We start from the raw sequence: 11,445 nt of genomic DNA on the forward strand, positions 1-11,445 counted from the left end.
CAGTAACTTAAAATAAAACCTTATTATTTAAACTCAAAATTGTTGGATTAGGAGAGAGTTTTATTTCCTACCTTCTGAAAGGATAACCATCCGCAGCTTTTCTTTGTCCCTACGTTGCATTCTCTCTTTCCTCTCCCATGTTCCTTCAACTTGAAAATGGAGTCACCGATGTCCCATCTTACCTGCTCCGTGGTACTGTCTGTGCTGATTAATGACAATAAAATGACACAAATAATCGGTGTTTATATGTTACTTTATCACTTTTAAAGAAAGTGCTGACATTTAGTCTGCCCAAGACCCAGTGAGGTGGGTCATTGGAGCTCCTGCACATATGTGTGGGTCATGAATATCAAACAGCACAAAAGGCCGGGCAGTGTGCTTGGGTTGTGTGAACCATCAAGGGCGGTGACCGGGAGCATCCACATGTCTGATTCTTCCAGGAAGAAGGGGTCATGGAGTAGCTGCAATCTCATCAGTTCCCTGAGTACTTCTCATTGGGGTGCCCCAGGGCATCCAAGCCTTGGCATTTTGGCTTCCAAAACAGGTGGGTGAACCATGGAGCTGCATTAGGGTGGGCTGTGGAAGGGCTGGGACAGTGACTCTGCTTGCCCATGGCCACAGTTCCTGGAACTACTTTTCCCATGTCATCACTCTCCCCTTTAGATGTCATGAACACACCCAGTTCTATCCCCACTTCTCTAGTCTGGCCTCACTACTGCCCACCTGTTGGGCTTGCTGCTGTCCACAGGGAGAACTCGGTGTCAGGTGTGTCCATGGTCCACAACACCATGTAGAAGCCCACTTGTAGCATCAGTCTGCAGAGCCAACTGCCTCCTCCATCTCTCACCAAGCTGCAGAGGTGCAACTTCTGAAAGTTCAGTTGACTCTGGAACAAACAACACAGGGATTGGGGTCAAAATTCCATGGAAAACATTTGACTCCCTCAACACTTAACTACTAATAGCCTGCTGTTGACCAGAAGCTACTGATCACATAAAGAGTTGATTAACACATATTTTGTATGTTCTATGTTCTATGCTCTATTCTTACAATAAAGTAAGCTAGAGAAATGAAAATGTCTTTTCAAACTGTCACAGGTCTCCAAACGAGTTTCCAGTATATTTATTGAAAAAAAGTCTGTGTATTACTGGACTCGCACAGTTCAAATCTGTGTTGTTCAAGCATCAAATGTAAATGGATTTTTCAAATGATCACTTGCGTTTTAGATTAAATTTCCAAACTAAAAGTCTGCTTCCTCATTATGCCAGCATCCTTCTCCTTGGAGTCACTATTCCCTTAGGTCACCTTTCCAAGAGCTCCTGTGGCATTCCCCATGCTGGGTGTGCTTCCCAGGGTGCATGCAGCACCGAGAGCCACCCAACTGCAGTACTGAGATTGTTGGTTTTCTCTTCTGTCTTCCCCAGGAGACGGTGAGCTGTCCTGCAGGCAAGGTCTGCAATTGCTTCAACTTTCTAGTTCAGACACTTAGCACATGGCGAGTACATATTTTTAGAATAAATCAGTAAGTTTAGTGAGCTAATCAAAGCAGCCTAGAGAAAAGTGAGAGTGGAACTGAACACATTCTTGACTTGCACGTAACACCATGACTCATGCATGCTCCATTCAGATTATTGTATTTGCCTGAATCAGAGGTTAAAATGAATCCCTCAGCCTCTAAGTTACCTCTGTCTCATACTGTCTTTATACTACTGAAGCATCTAGCCTCAACAACAACCTTGAAAGACTATTTTAAAAGGGGGTTGGGTGGGTACATGTGAATTTTGCACAAAATTCTTATTTAATGGAAAAGGTGGAAGAGTCACACACAAAAAAGGAGCTACCTTTTTCTAATATGTACCACTTTGATTTCTTTGGGCCCATGAGCACAGAACAGGACACCTGTCTCTGCTGGCTGGAGATTTTGGCTCACATTGGCAATCAAGCTATTCCAGCTGACGTGTCTGCTGCAGGACTCAGTGCAGAGGCTCTGGGTATGACCCTTAATCAACCATTGCCAAGTATTGATGAGCGATTCCTGGCTTGATCACCAGTGTCTGCTGCTATACATTCTTATTACTCATCTCCTCTTGCATTTCAGTTATTTTAGATAGGTCCTGCTTTGCATGATTGATCATTGTTTTTACTTCCATGAGGTGTGGGTGGGTGGGAAGCAAACCACAGCAAAAGAGCATGGCAGGAAGTTTCTCTGCAAAAGATTCATGTATTACCTTTGTGTTATGGCTTCTGAAAACCCAAATTCTTAAGTGTTCTGAGGTTAAAAGCTTCCTATTTGGCACAGAGCTGAAGGATGATGATTTAGCTGGTGTTATTTTACAAGCACACTTTTACAGTTGGCCATCTATAGATTAATGAGTCTTTAATTGTCACTGGGGAAGGTCATTGTTAGAGTAGTAGATTCTGGATCCTGACAGAGCTCATTTGGGAAATGAAATTGAGGAGTGATACTTAAAATGTACAGGCCACCTCTTCCTCAGAGAAGGTCTTGGCTAGTGGTGAGCTGAGGGAGGACTAGCTGCGTCATCCAGGTTTGGGAAGTTGTGATAGGTTGCTCCAGGTCACTTGAGAAAAATGGATGCAAAAATAAGGATGAGGTCAGAACTTACACACTTTGCCTTTATTTCCCTGACTTTCTCTCCTAATACATAGGTTCAGATGGAAAGGCATTTTGAATTCAGTCAATTTAATAACAATATTCTATTAATTGTATAATTATAGCTTCCATTTACTGAACACTTGTTATGTGCTGGTCATAATATGGGTAGCCCAATGAGCTGTGTACTATTATTACCTCTGTTTCACAGATGAGGAAACTGTAGCTCAGAGATAGTTGTTACCTGCTTAAGGTCTCACTGCCTAATACATGGCAGAGCCTGCATGAAAACTGTCTGTATGATGCCAAAGACAACACTGTGTACTCTGACATTACATTGTCTTTCTTGTTTATAGCATAAGGCCTTGTTCTAAGTTACACATCATGTTAGCATTACTGCCGTAATAAAAACCAAGTCTCCAGCCCAAGGCTGTCATTCTGTTAGAGTCCTGTAGCATTGTAACCTGACAGGGCAACCACACAATCACAGAGCTTCAATGTCCTGAGAAACTTCCAATTTCCTATAATTTCTTTTATTTTTTAACAAGAATTCATTTTTATTCTATACCTAAAAATATGCTTTTATAGGGTTTTCTTTGTTTTATCATTAAATTCGCAACCTGAAAGTCTTTTATAAAGATCATATATCTTAACCTTCAGTTGGAAAACAGTCACCTAAAAGTTGCCGTACTGTTGGTTTGGGAGAAGAGCATGTGAGATGGATGACTAAGCCACGCTCTGGGGAATCAGAGGCAGCAAACGTGAGTGGAGGGACTCTGGGAAGGCTGACCCGATGTGGCTGGCCCGCCCACCTGCTGTCCTGCCTGAGAGTCGGACCTTCCTGGCATTGGAGTCACTTCTTTGGGTTAAGGCTTCAATCACCAATTAAAACAGATCTATGTTATTATTGTTTATTGTCTATAAATATATTAACTTTGTTGCATTGAACCAGATAGTCAGTTGTCTGGGAAGAGGTCGAAGAGGTGGGATATAAGGGAGGTAGGTTTTGGTGTAAGAAGCAGAATTTAGGAAAAGAATCAAGGCAGTGGAGCTCATTATCTGTCATGGGTAGTCCAGGTAGAACAGTGCCCAATGGGGCGCTTTGAATTGAGGTAAGTAAATACAGGAGGCATAGAATTGATCAGGAAAAAAAAAAAAAAGAATGGTTCTCTCACTAGCTAAGACACTTTTAGGAAACACTCATCAGTATTTCAGATAGTTGGTGGATGACATAGTCCCAAATACTCTAGGTGGAGAACTGGAGAAAGGGGAAAGCAGTCTAAGTGGGAGATAAGGGGCTTGAAGACAAACCTTGCTGATAAGTTCATGAAATACTGACACTGACCCCAGGTAATAGCTCCTTTCGCGCATGCCCCAGAAGAATTCAGACTAATTGGCTCCTGCATGAGAACAGTAGTGGGCATTAAGCTATAGACCCTTTGAGCGTATAAAGGACACTCTACTCTCTGGGCCCCAGCTGGTCCTTTGTCAGCAAAGGAGGGGTGTCTGCAGGGCATGCTGAGACTCCCTCTACAGGCTTGCCCTGGCATTCTTGCACCGCTCAGCATTTACCTAGGCTGTCTGGTGGGCACTTCAGAGGGAAGCAGGTAAGAAAGGGCCATAGATGTCACCATACTCCGTTTGTACCCATATCCACCACCATCACACCCACCTTCACTTGTGATTTAATCAGCTACACAACAAACGACCCCACATTCCCCTCAGTTCTGTCTTCGTTTACTTTAAGATGTAGATGAACACAATTCAAACCAGAAATTAGGTCTCAAGAGTGCCTTGCTGCTAAATTGGTTGGATAAGTGGCAAGTGCTGCAAATCAGCCCTTCATGAATTTAGAATTTGAGAATCATGGTGATTATCACTTGATGGGAGAAGAGGGAGAGGATGAGATAGGAAACCAGGTAACCTATCCCTGACCTCCTATTGTTGAGTAATCAAGGCCAATCATAGACTCTTGGTGGGAAGAAGAAGGCTTTGCTAATCATGGTGTGCAGAAGATTGTATTTTGGCAGAGGAAAGCCTCTTTAGCACACATTTTGCTATTGTGCAGGCTCAGGGGAAATCATGTAATGAAGAGAGGTGTTGCTCACAGGAAGTGAGTGGCAGCTTCTGTGCTCTGTCCCCTCCTACCTCAGATGCCAGGAAACCACTTCCATTTTCCTAGGTCAGCTAGGGGTAGGCAGCCAGCTTGAGCGCCCCTTCCTTAAGTGAGCCCACCCAGTCAGCCTTCACGTGGCCACCCTGGTTAATACCTGCCCCCTTGGGAACCATATAAGTTTTTGCTCCCCTAACTGCTCACATTTCACCTGCTAGAAGTTTATTTCAAAATATTTTCTTGAACATAAAGTCACTCTCAAGCCAGAGGCTATTTCTAGGTCCAAATTTCTGTGCCTGTTTTAAGAGTCAAATGGAGAATTTGTTCTTTCTTCTACAGCAACCATCAAAGAAGCATGCAACTCCTACCTCTCTGTGGGAGGATTCACCCCCAGAAGATGGCAGATCTTGAGCAGCAAATTCTTCTACCCCAATTCACTGTAGTGGTTCCCTACTCCCCACTGGCACAGGCTGTGGATATTCAAAACAGATTTAGTAGACCCCTAATTTTAATAAAGATAATTGCAAAAGTATTTTTTTGCTATAAACAGCATCACTACTAATAAACACCACAAATATTTCAAACATCTTATGAAAGTAAATACTATACCTGCTTTTTAAGGTAGACCATGTTGAAGATCCCACTTAGATGATGGAGTTTGGTTGGTTCTCAGCTGCAATGGGAGAACACAGAGACATGGAAAGAAAATAGACTGGGTGGCTTTCTTCAGGCTTCCTTGCTTACAGGGTGGAAGGACGGACTGAAGTAAGGAGAGAATATGAGAAGCAGAATGCCAGAAGCAAAAGAGCTTGGGAACCAGCCCTAGCAAAAGACAGTCACTGACAGCTCCTCTCTCCCTGGCATCTTTGTCCAGCCCTGTGTCAGATAAGCTATGCCTAGGAATTCAGCGGCAGAGCACAACACCTGTTTCTAGTCATTTCTGAGCCTTCCCTACGGAAGGACTTCACTCCTCCGTGGGAGTCCTTCACTCCTGGCCTTTTGGAATTCCAGAGAATTACCAAGAAAAAGGCAAAAAGGTTTGGATCTCAGTTTCACAGGTTGCAAGGGGCACTCAGTTAAGAATTCAAGGCACTCCTCCTAGCTGCCTCCCAAACGAATTTGAAAGTTTCTTCATGTCAAGGGTCATGTGATACACTTCTATGTGAATATATCCCAACATTCATTCTTTCATGTAACAGAGGTACCCTTTTGGGAAATGCTGGCTTACTTTCTCTTTTGCTTGTCTGTGTATTCCTTCAACATGAGGCAGTGTGGGCCCAGGCAAGAGGAGGAAGCACCATGGTTCAGCAGAGGCTCTGAGCTGGTGCTCCGGGGCTCCTGGGTTCCCCCTGAGCTGGGGGCTGGAGGCCTGCTGAGGGGCCTGGGAGACTCCCCGGCTGGGCCAGGGAGAGACCAAACATGTGTCAGACCTATACCACCATAATTTGCTGAGGAAAGGCCAAATTTCCAGGGCCGTAATCAAAGTAACCAGGAATTGGTCACTAGTTCATCAGCCAGAGTGACCCAGAGCTCCTCTAGAACATGGACCCTTGCTGCCAGTCATGCAGACTGGCTTCAGGTAAGGGGTTCCATTCCTTCCTCCAGTGACAACTCAGGCCAGCCTCCTCCTCTGCCCTGAATAGCAGCTCAGAGGTGAGCCAAGAGGCAGGGCACCCATCTGCAAGACTGGACAATTTTACCAAAAAAGGCTCAATTAAATCTCAAAAGAAAATGTCAATTGCTGTTTCTGTCCAAGATTTCAACTGAAGTTTTTTCTTTCTAATACCTAGCAGTGGGGCTCCCAGCTGAGAAAGATAACATCAGTTAGAGATCTAGTGAAGAATCTGTTACTTTCTTTACACATCCCACTCGTAGTAAGACCAGTTTTGTGGTTGTACTTTTTCCTTCCTTCACTTATGTATTTAACAGCTGGTTATTAAACACCTCCTACTGCTGAGAATGGTGCAGGGCATTCAGGGTACTAATTGAACTTGGGAGAAATGACAGGTGTTTTTTTTTTGGTCTAGGGGAGCAATGGCTGCCTAGACCTACAATCAGAGTAGAGAGGTCTTTAAATAAGACTATATCCTGGGAGTATAGTGCTGGGAAAGATGCACACTGCTTCTAAGAAATGTACCTGAAGAAGCTGAATGCTTTTAAAGTGCTACCTCCCTGGTAAAACAGCTTTTATTCTACTTAGAATAACTGGCTGGAGGCTATTGCTGCCACAACTTTCTCTGCAGAAGGAAAGAATATGCGCAAGAAGGAGATGGAATGAAATATGGAGCCCAACCAGCGGTTTGCTGGAATATTTGTCAGTGATGTCTATGAGTCAAAAATACCATTACGAAGCCATTCTGAAAGGTAATGGAAGAATCAGATAGGTTATGGAGACCTAACCAGTTGTGAAGATTTTCTAAACTCCACTGTAAAACTGATGCATCCTGGACATAGGAGAAATTACAAAATGTGTCGCTGATGATTGGTACAAGAGGAAATACAAAAAAATAAAAAATGAAACATGGAGAAATAATTTACATATTTATAAATATAACCCCAAAAATGAATACTAAAGCAAACTCAAGGAACTATTTTCATCTGAATTAGCAAAAAAATTTTACCAGAAATTTACTTTAAAAGTTGTTTTATATATTCACTTCTTTTGGCATTGTAAACTTTTTTGGGAAAAGCAGTATGATAAAGAATAGAGGAACAAAGGTGGTCATAAATTTTGACCTAGTAATTTCATTCCTGCAACTTCATCCTAAGAAAATAATTCAGCAGAAGCAAAAGCTCTTTTAAAGAAGAACATTCTCTATAACATCATCAACATGAAGGGAGAATAAAGGACACAATCTGAATGCCCAATAATGGGACAATGTGGGCACATTACACAATGAATTAGTATGCAGTTACTTAAAGAAATACCTTAAATGTGTGAATAATGGGATGAAGCATTACTGAAAGAAAAAAATGGTGTTAAAGATGTTACTATGGTTGCCACCACAGACAACATGAACACTTGTAATAAGGAAAAACAGTAAAAGTTCTGTTGGGATGACACAATTATGATACTTTTTTATTTTCTTTAACATTGTTACATCTCATTTCTAATGAAAAAGTATCCACATGTAATCTAAAGTCTCCATCAAATAGAATATGGTCATGCATCATCTCATAAATCTCACAACTAAATAGTCACCTGAGTGATAGCTGCACTTCAGAGACTGGAAATGGCTTTTAACCAAGATCTATAACAAGTATGCTGAGTGGTTTGAGGTGTGTCAGAATAGAAGCAGCTCATAGAGAAAAATCATTGCTTCTTCCAGGAACCACATTAGCCAGCTCCATATCATTCAGCACATCACACGTGGCCTTCGGCTTCCCAGAACTCCAGCTTCTGGTGGAAATACTGTACAAAAATCATGGAAAAACCAAACCAACAAGGCCAGTCTGAAAGGTTTTTAATTAGATCAGAAGAGTTGAGTGTGGTCTGGGTTTCACATGAAACGCTTTTGTTTTCATCTATTTTCTCACTCAGATACAACTGCAGTTAGTGTCTCTAGGATACATTCAGCCTGGTTTTATTTAATGTTATTTTGTTACTTTATTTCTTGGGATATAAATGTGACTCCTTATAAGATTTACAGATTAGTTCCTGGGCCTTTGAAAAGCAATCTTTTTAAAATCTTAAGAGTACAGTCTATAAGCAATCAGGGTCCTTCACCTAAGCTCACTCACAAAAAAAAGTCTCCAATGTTTTCGTTCAAGTAAAGAAAGACAAAGAACTGAAAAGGGCCAGGAAGCTGGGCCACCCTTTGGTTTGAGCTCAGCAGTTTTGATTCCAAGACTTCCTGAGAGGAGAGAGGGCACAACCCACCAAGCAGGGAGGCAGAGTGCAGCCGATGCTTATATTGCTATGATTTCCCTGGGAGGGCTCCCTGGGTGTGATTCCTCTGCTTTCCACAGGAAACATGGGGACCCTGACTCCACCATTGTAATAAATAAGTGGTTCCAAAGCCCTATGATTGCATTATGAAACCTCTCCTCCATGAAAGGAGCTTTTTCCCTGACACCCCTGTTGAACCTTCAGGACCTCAGGCAGCTTCTGCAGCCAGGGTAATGTTGCACAATGTCATCTGCAGCTTCCTTCACCCCTCAGGAGCTCCTGTGAGTAGAGGAAAGAGTTGCTTTGCACTGTAGCTCATTAGTCCAAATGAACAGTTTTCCTTCTAAGAGGTTTTCCCTGGTTTGTTACTAAGTAATGGACATGAAATTTAATGAAGTTTTCACATCTGATGCATTAATGAGGACACTGAAATTAGTCTAAAAATTCATAACCACTGAACTTACATCATCCTCTATATTTTGCCTTCTGACAATCATGTGAAAATCCCAAGGATGTCAGATTGTATGCATCTATTATTAGGCCTGAGAATGATTCTTCCTGTGGAATTACAGCCTCCATGGAGGAGGGGTGCCAATAATGTGGTTTAGAAATTGGATCATAAAGATACAAAGGGAAAGGCTGTATCAAACCTGCTATTTGCTGCAAAACCAACATCACATTGTCTGGGCATTTTTGAGCCTCTGAAATTTGGCCAGACAATGTAGCTCTCATGCTGAAAAATCTAAGGCTTGGAAAATTTTTGTCGTTTTCAGGCCAATGTCCATTTCCTTAGCTCCAGAAGAGAGGATTCCATCAACATATATTTCTACTCTGTTCCTTATAAATTACCAACATCTGTTTCTTCAACAATTTGAAAAATGTAAATTACTTTTAAATTACCATAAAATTCCAATTTGATTTATATTTATCAGAATAAAAGGGCTGGAAGTTTTTAGGGGGCATAATACAGGCTGAAAGAGGGCAAGTCTGATAACCAGGGGAGGGAATTCTGGCATTCTAGCCCTTTTTTGTGCAGCATGGCTTAGACTGATGTGTAAGTGCCTCTCTTAGAACCAGGGTTCCTAAGTGAGCCCTAAGATGGCCATAATCCAGAACATCCTATGAAGCTTCATTCTTTATAAAGTATTTCTTTCTCAAATTCTCAGCTACTTATTCACAGCTACCATCCCTTGGTGACTGGGAAGAGTTTTTACCACTTGAGCTGTTTTGTATCAAAATCAAATATAATGAAGACATGCTGTGATTTCAGTCACAGCCCTTATGATTCTTTGATTCCATGACCCTTTACTTCATCACCAAGGTCAGCTATGTTCAGACCAAAGGTCCTTTACAGTTCTAAATAGAATTCTTAACCTGTAAGAGAAGTAATAATAATTATCTTTTTTCCAAGGCTGCTTTCTTATCAGTGTTCAGGAGTAATTAAAATAACAACTGGAGTCTTTCTGTTCACCCACATTCTGGTGTCAGAAGTTCAAAAGCAGCGGTGGCTACTGGCAAGGGATTCCACTGGGTATGATTTCACCATCAGGTGGGTTCCTAAGCATTTCCCTCTTTCTCCAGCACATAGCTCTGCAAATTGTCCCCACATCTTTTACTGTCTTCTAAGGAATTGATAAGCCTCTCCCTGTTGGCTTCATTTCTAAGGCTCTTTTCTAAGTTACTATATGTCTTTAGATATTCAATAAAGCAGAATCAACTCAATTTTCTATGGAAACATGTCAGCGTAATTGTGACAGAATAGAGAACAGTCTTTGTCCTAAGTGTTGTCTATTATTATTACTGCTTAATATTGTAACTAAGCAAAATAGGATTTTGAAAAAAGGCAGTTCCCTGGGTAGGGAAAAAGGAACAGGCAAACTCTCAATAAAACTTACAGAAGACACTGTAACTGGAAACTCAGGCTAGAAATAGGGAACAGGATGCCGTCCAGGAAGATAGCCAAACTTCCAGCCAGAGAAGTGTTCTGCTAGTTACAAGAGAACTTCACGTGCTGTCCCTCAGGGATGATACAGCCTCTACTAAAGCCATGCCATTCAAAAAAAAGAAAAAAGAAAAGCTACATCATGATTAATAGAATCAAGCCCAGATGCTAACTTTCAGAAATGCATAGGGGAGTCCAGCTTCTCAAACTTCCTCATGCAATTATTCATAAAACAGGATGGTAATAATTGCACATACCCAAGATCTTTGGGGCCATAATTTGAAATTATCTATCAACCAGAAATTTCTTCATATTTCTTCTTTCACTTTAAAAAACTTTGTGAGTTATGCATCCTACCCCATAACATACCCATGTTCATTGTAATATAAAAATAATGTTTTAAATTGACATTTGTGTATCCCTAGAACACTACTGCATATAAGTGTCTCAATTTAACAAGTACCAAGTGTATGAAATAATTTTGACCTGGATCCTTTAATTCATAAACACTTGAAAATCTTAATAAAATGCAGATTCTGACTCTGTATGTCCAGGGTAGGATCCCAGATTTTGTGTATCTAACAGCTCCCAGGTGATTCCTATACAATGGTCCAAGAGGTGCATTTTGAGCAGTGAGGCTATATGAATCAGCAGGTTGCAGTGCAATCTCTGCCTAGAAGCTTCATCATCTCCTGGGAACTTGCTAGAAATGCAGACACTTGGATCCCTGCACCCCACCTCCATTCAGATCTACTGGACCAGAAATTCTGAGGGTGGGGTCCAGGAATCTATGTTTTTTAACAAGTCCTCCAAGAGATTCTGCTTTAGACTAATTAACCAGAGTAGTAAGAATTAAGTCAGCCAAGAGTAGAAATTATAGATGTTTAGGT

The 11,445-nt window shown here is 41.6% G+C and overlaps 1 long non-coding RNA gene across 1 annotated transcript; it reads right to left on the reverse strand.

Moving 5' to 3' along the window:
* Positions 1-737: 737 nt before the first annotated feature.
* Positions 738-5,448, reverse strand: LOC130683170 (uncharacterized). The gene is made up of 3 exons (XR_008996783.1): positions 5,334-5,448; positions 5,093-5,194; positions 738-886 (listed from the first exon to the last, which is right to left on the reverse strand). It is a non-coding gene; the product is annotated as an uncharacterized LOC130683170 (long non-coding RNA).
* Positions 5,449-11,445: the final 5,997 nt, after the last annotated feature.

The sequence above is a fragment of the Manis pentadactyla genome, chromosome 3 (assembly GCF_030020395.1).
Source record: "Manis pentadactyla isolate mManPen7 chromosome 3, mManPen7.hap1, whole genome shotgun sequence".
Taxonomy (NCBI): domain Eukaryota; kingdom Metazoa; phylum Chordata; class Mammalia; order Pholidota; family Manidae; genus Manis; species Manis pentadactyla.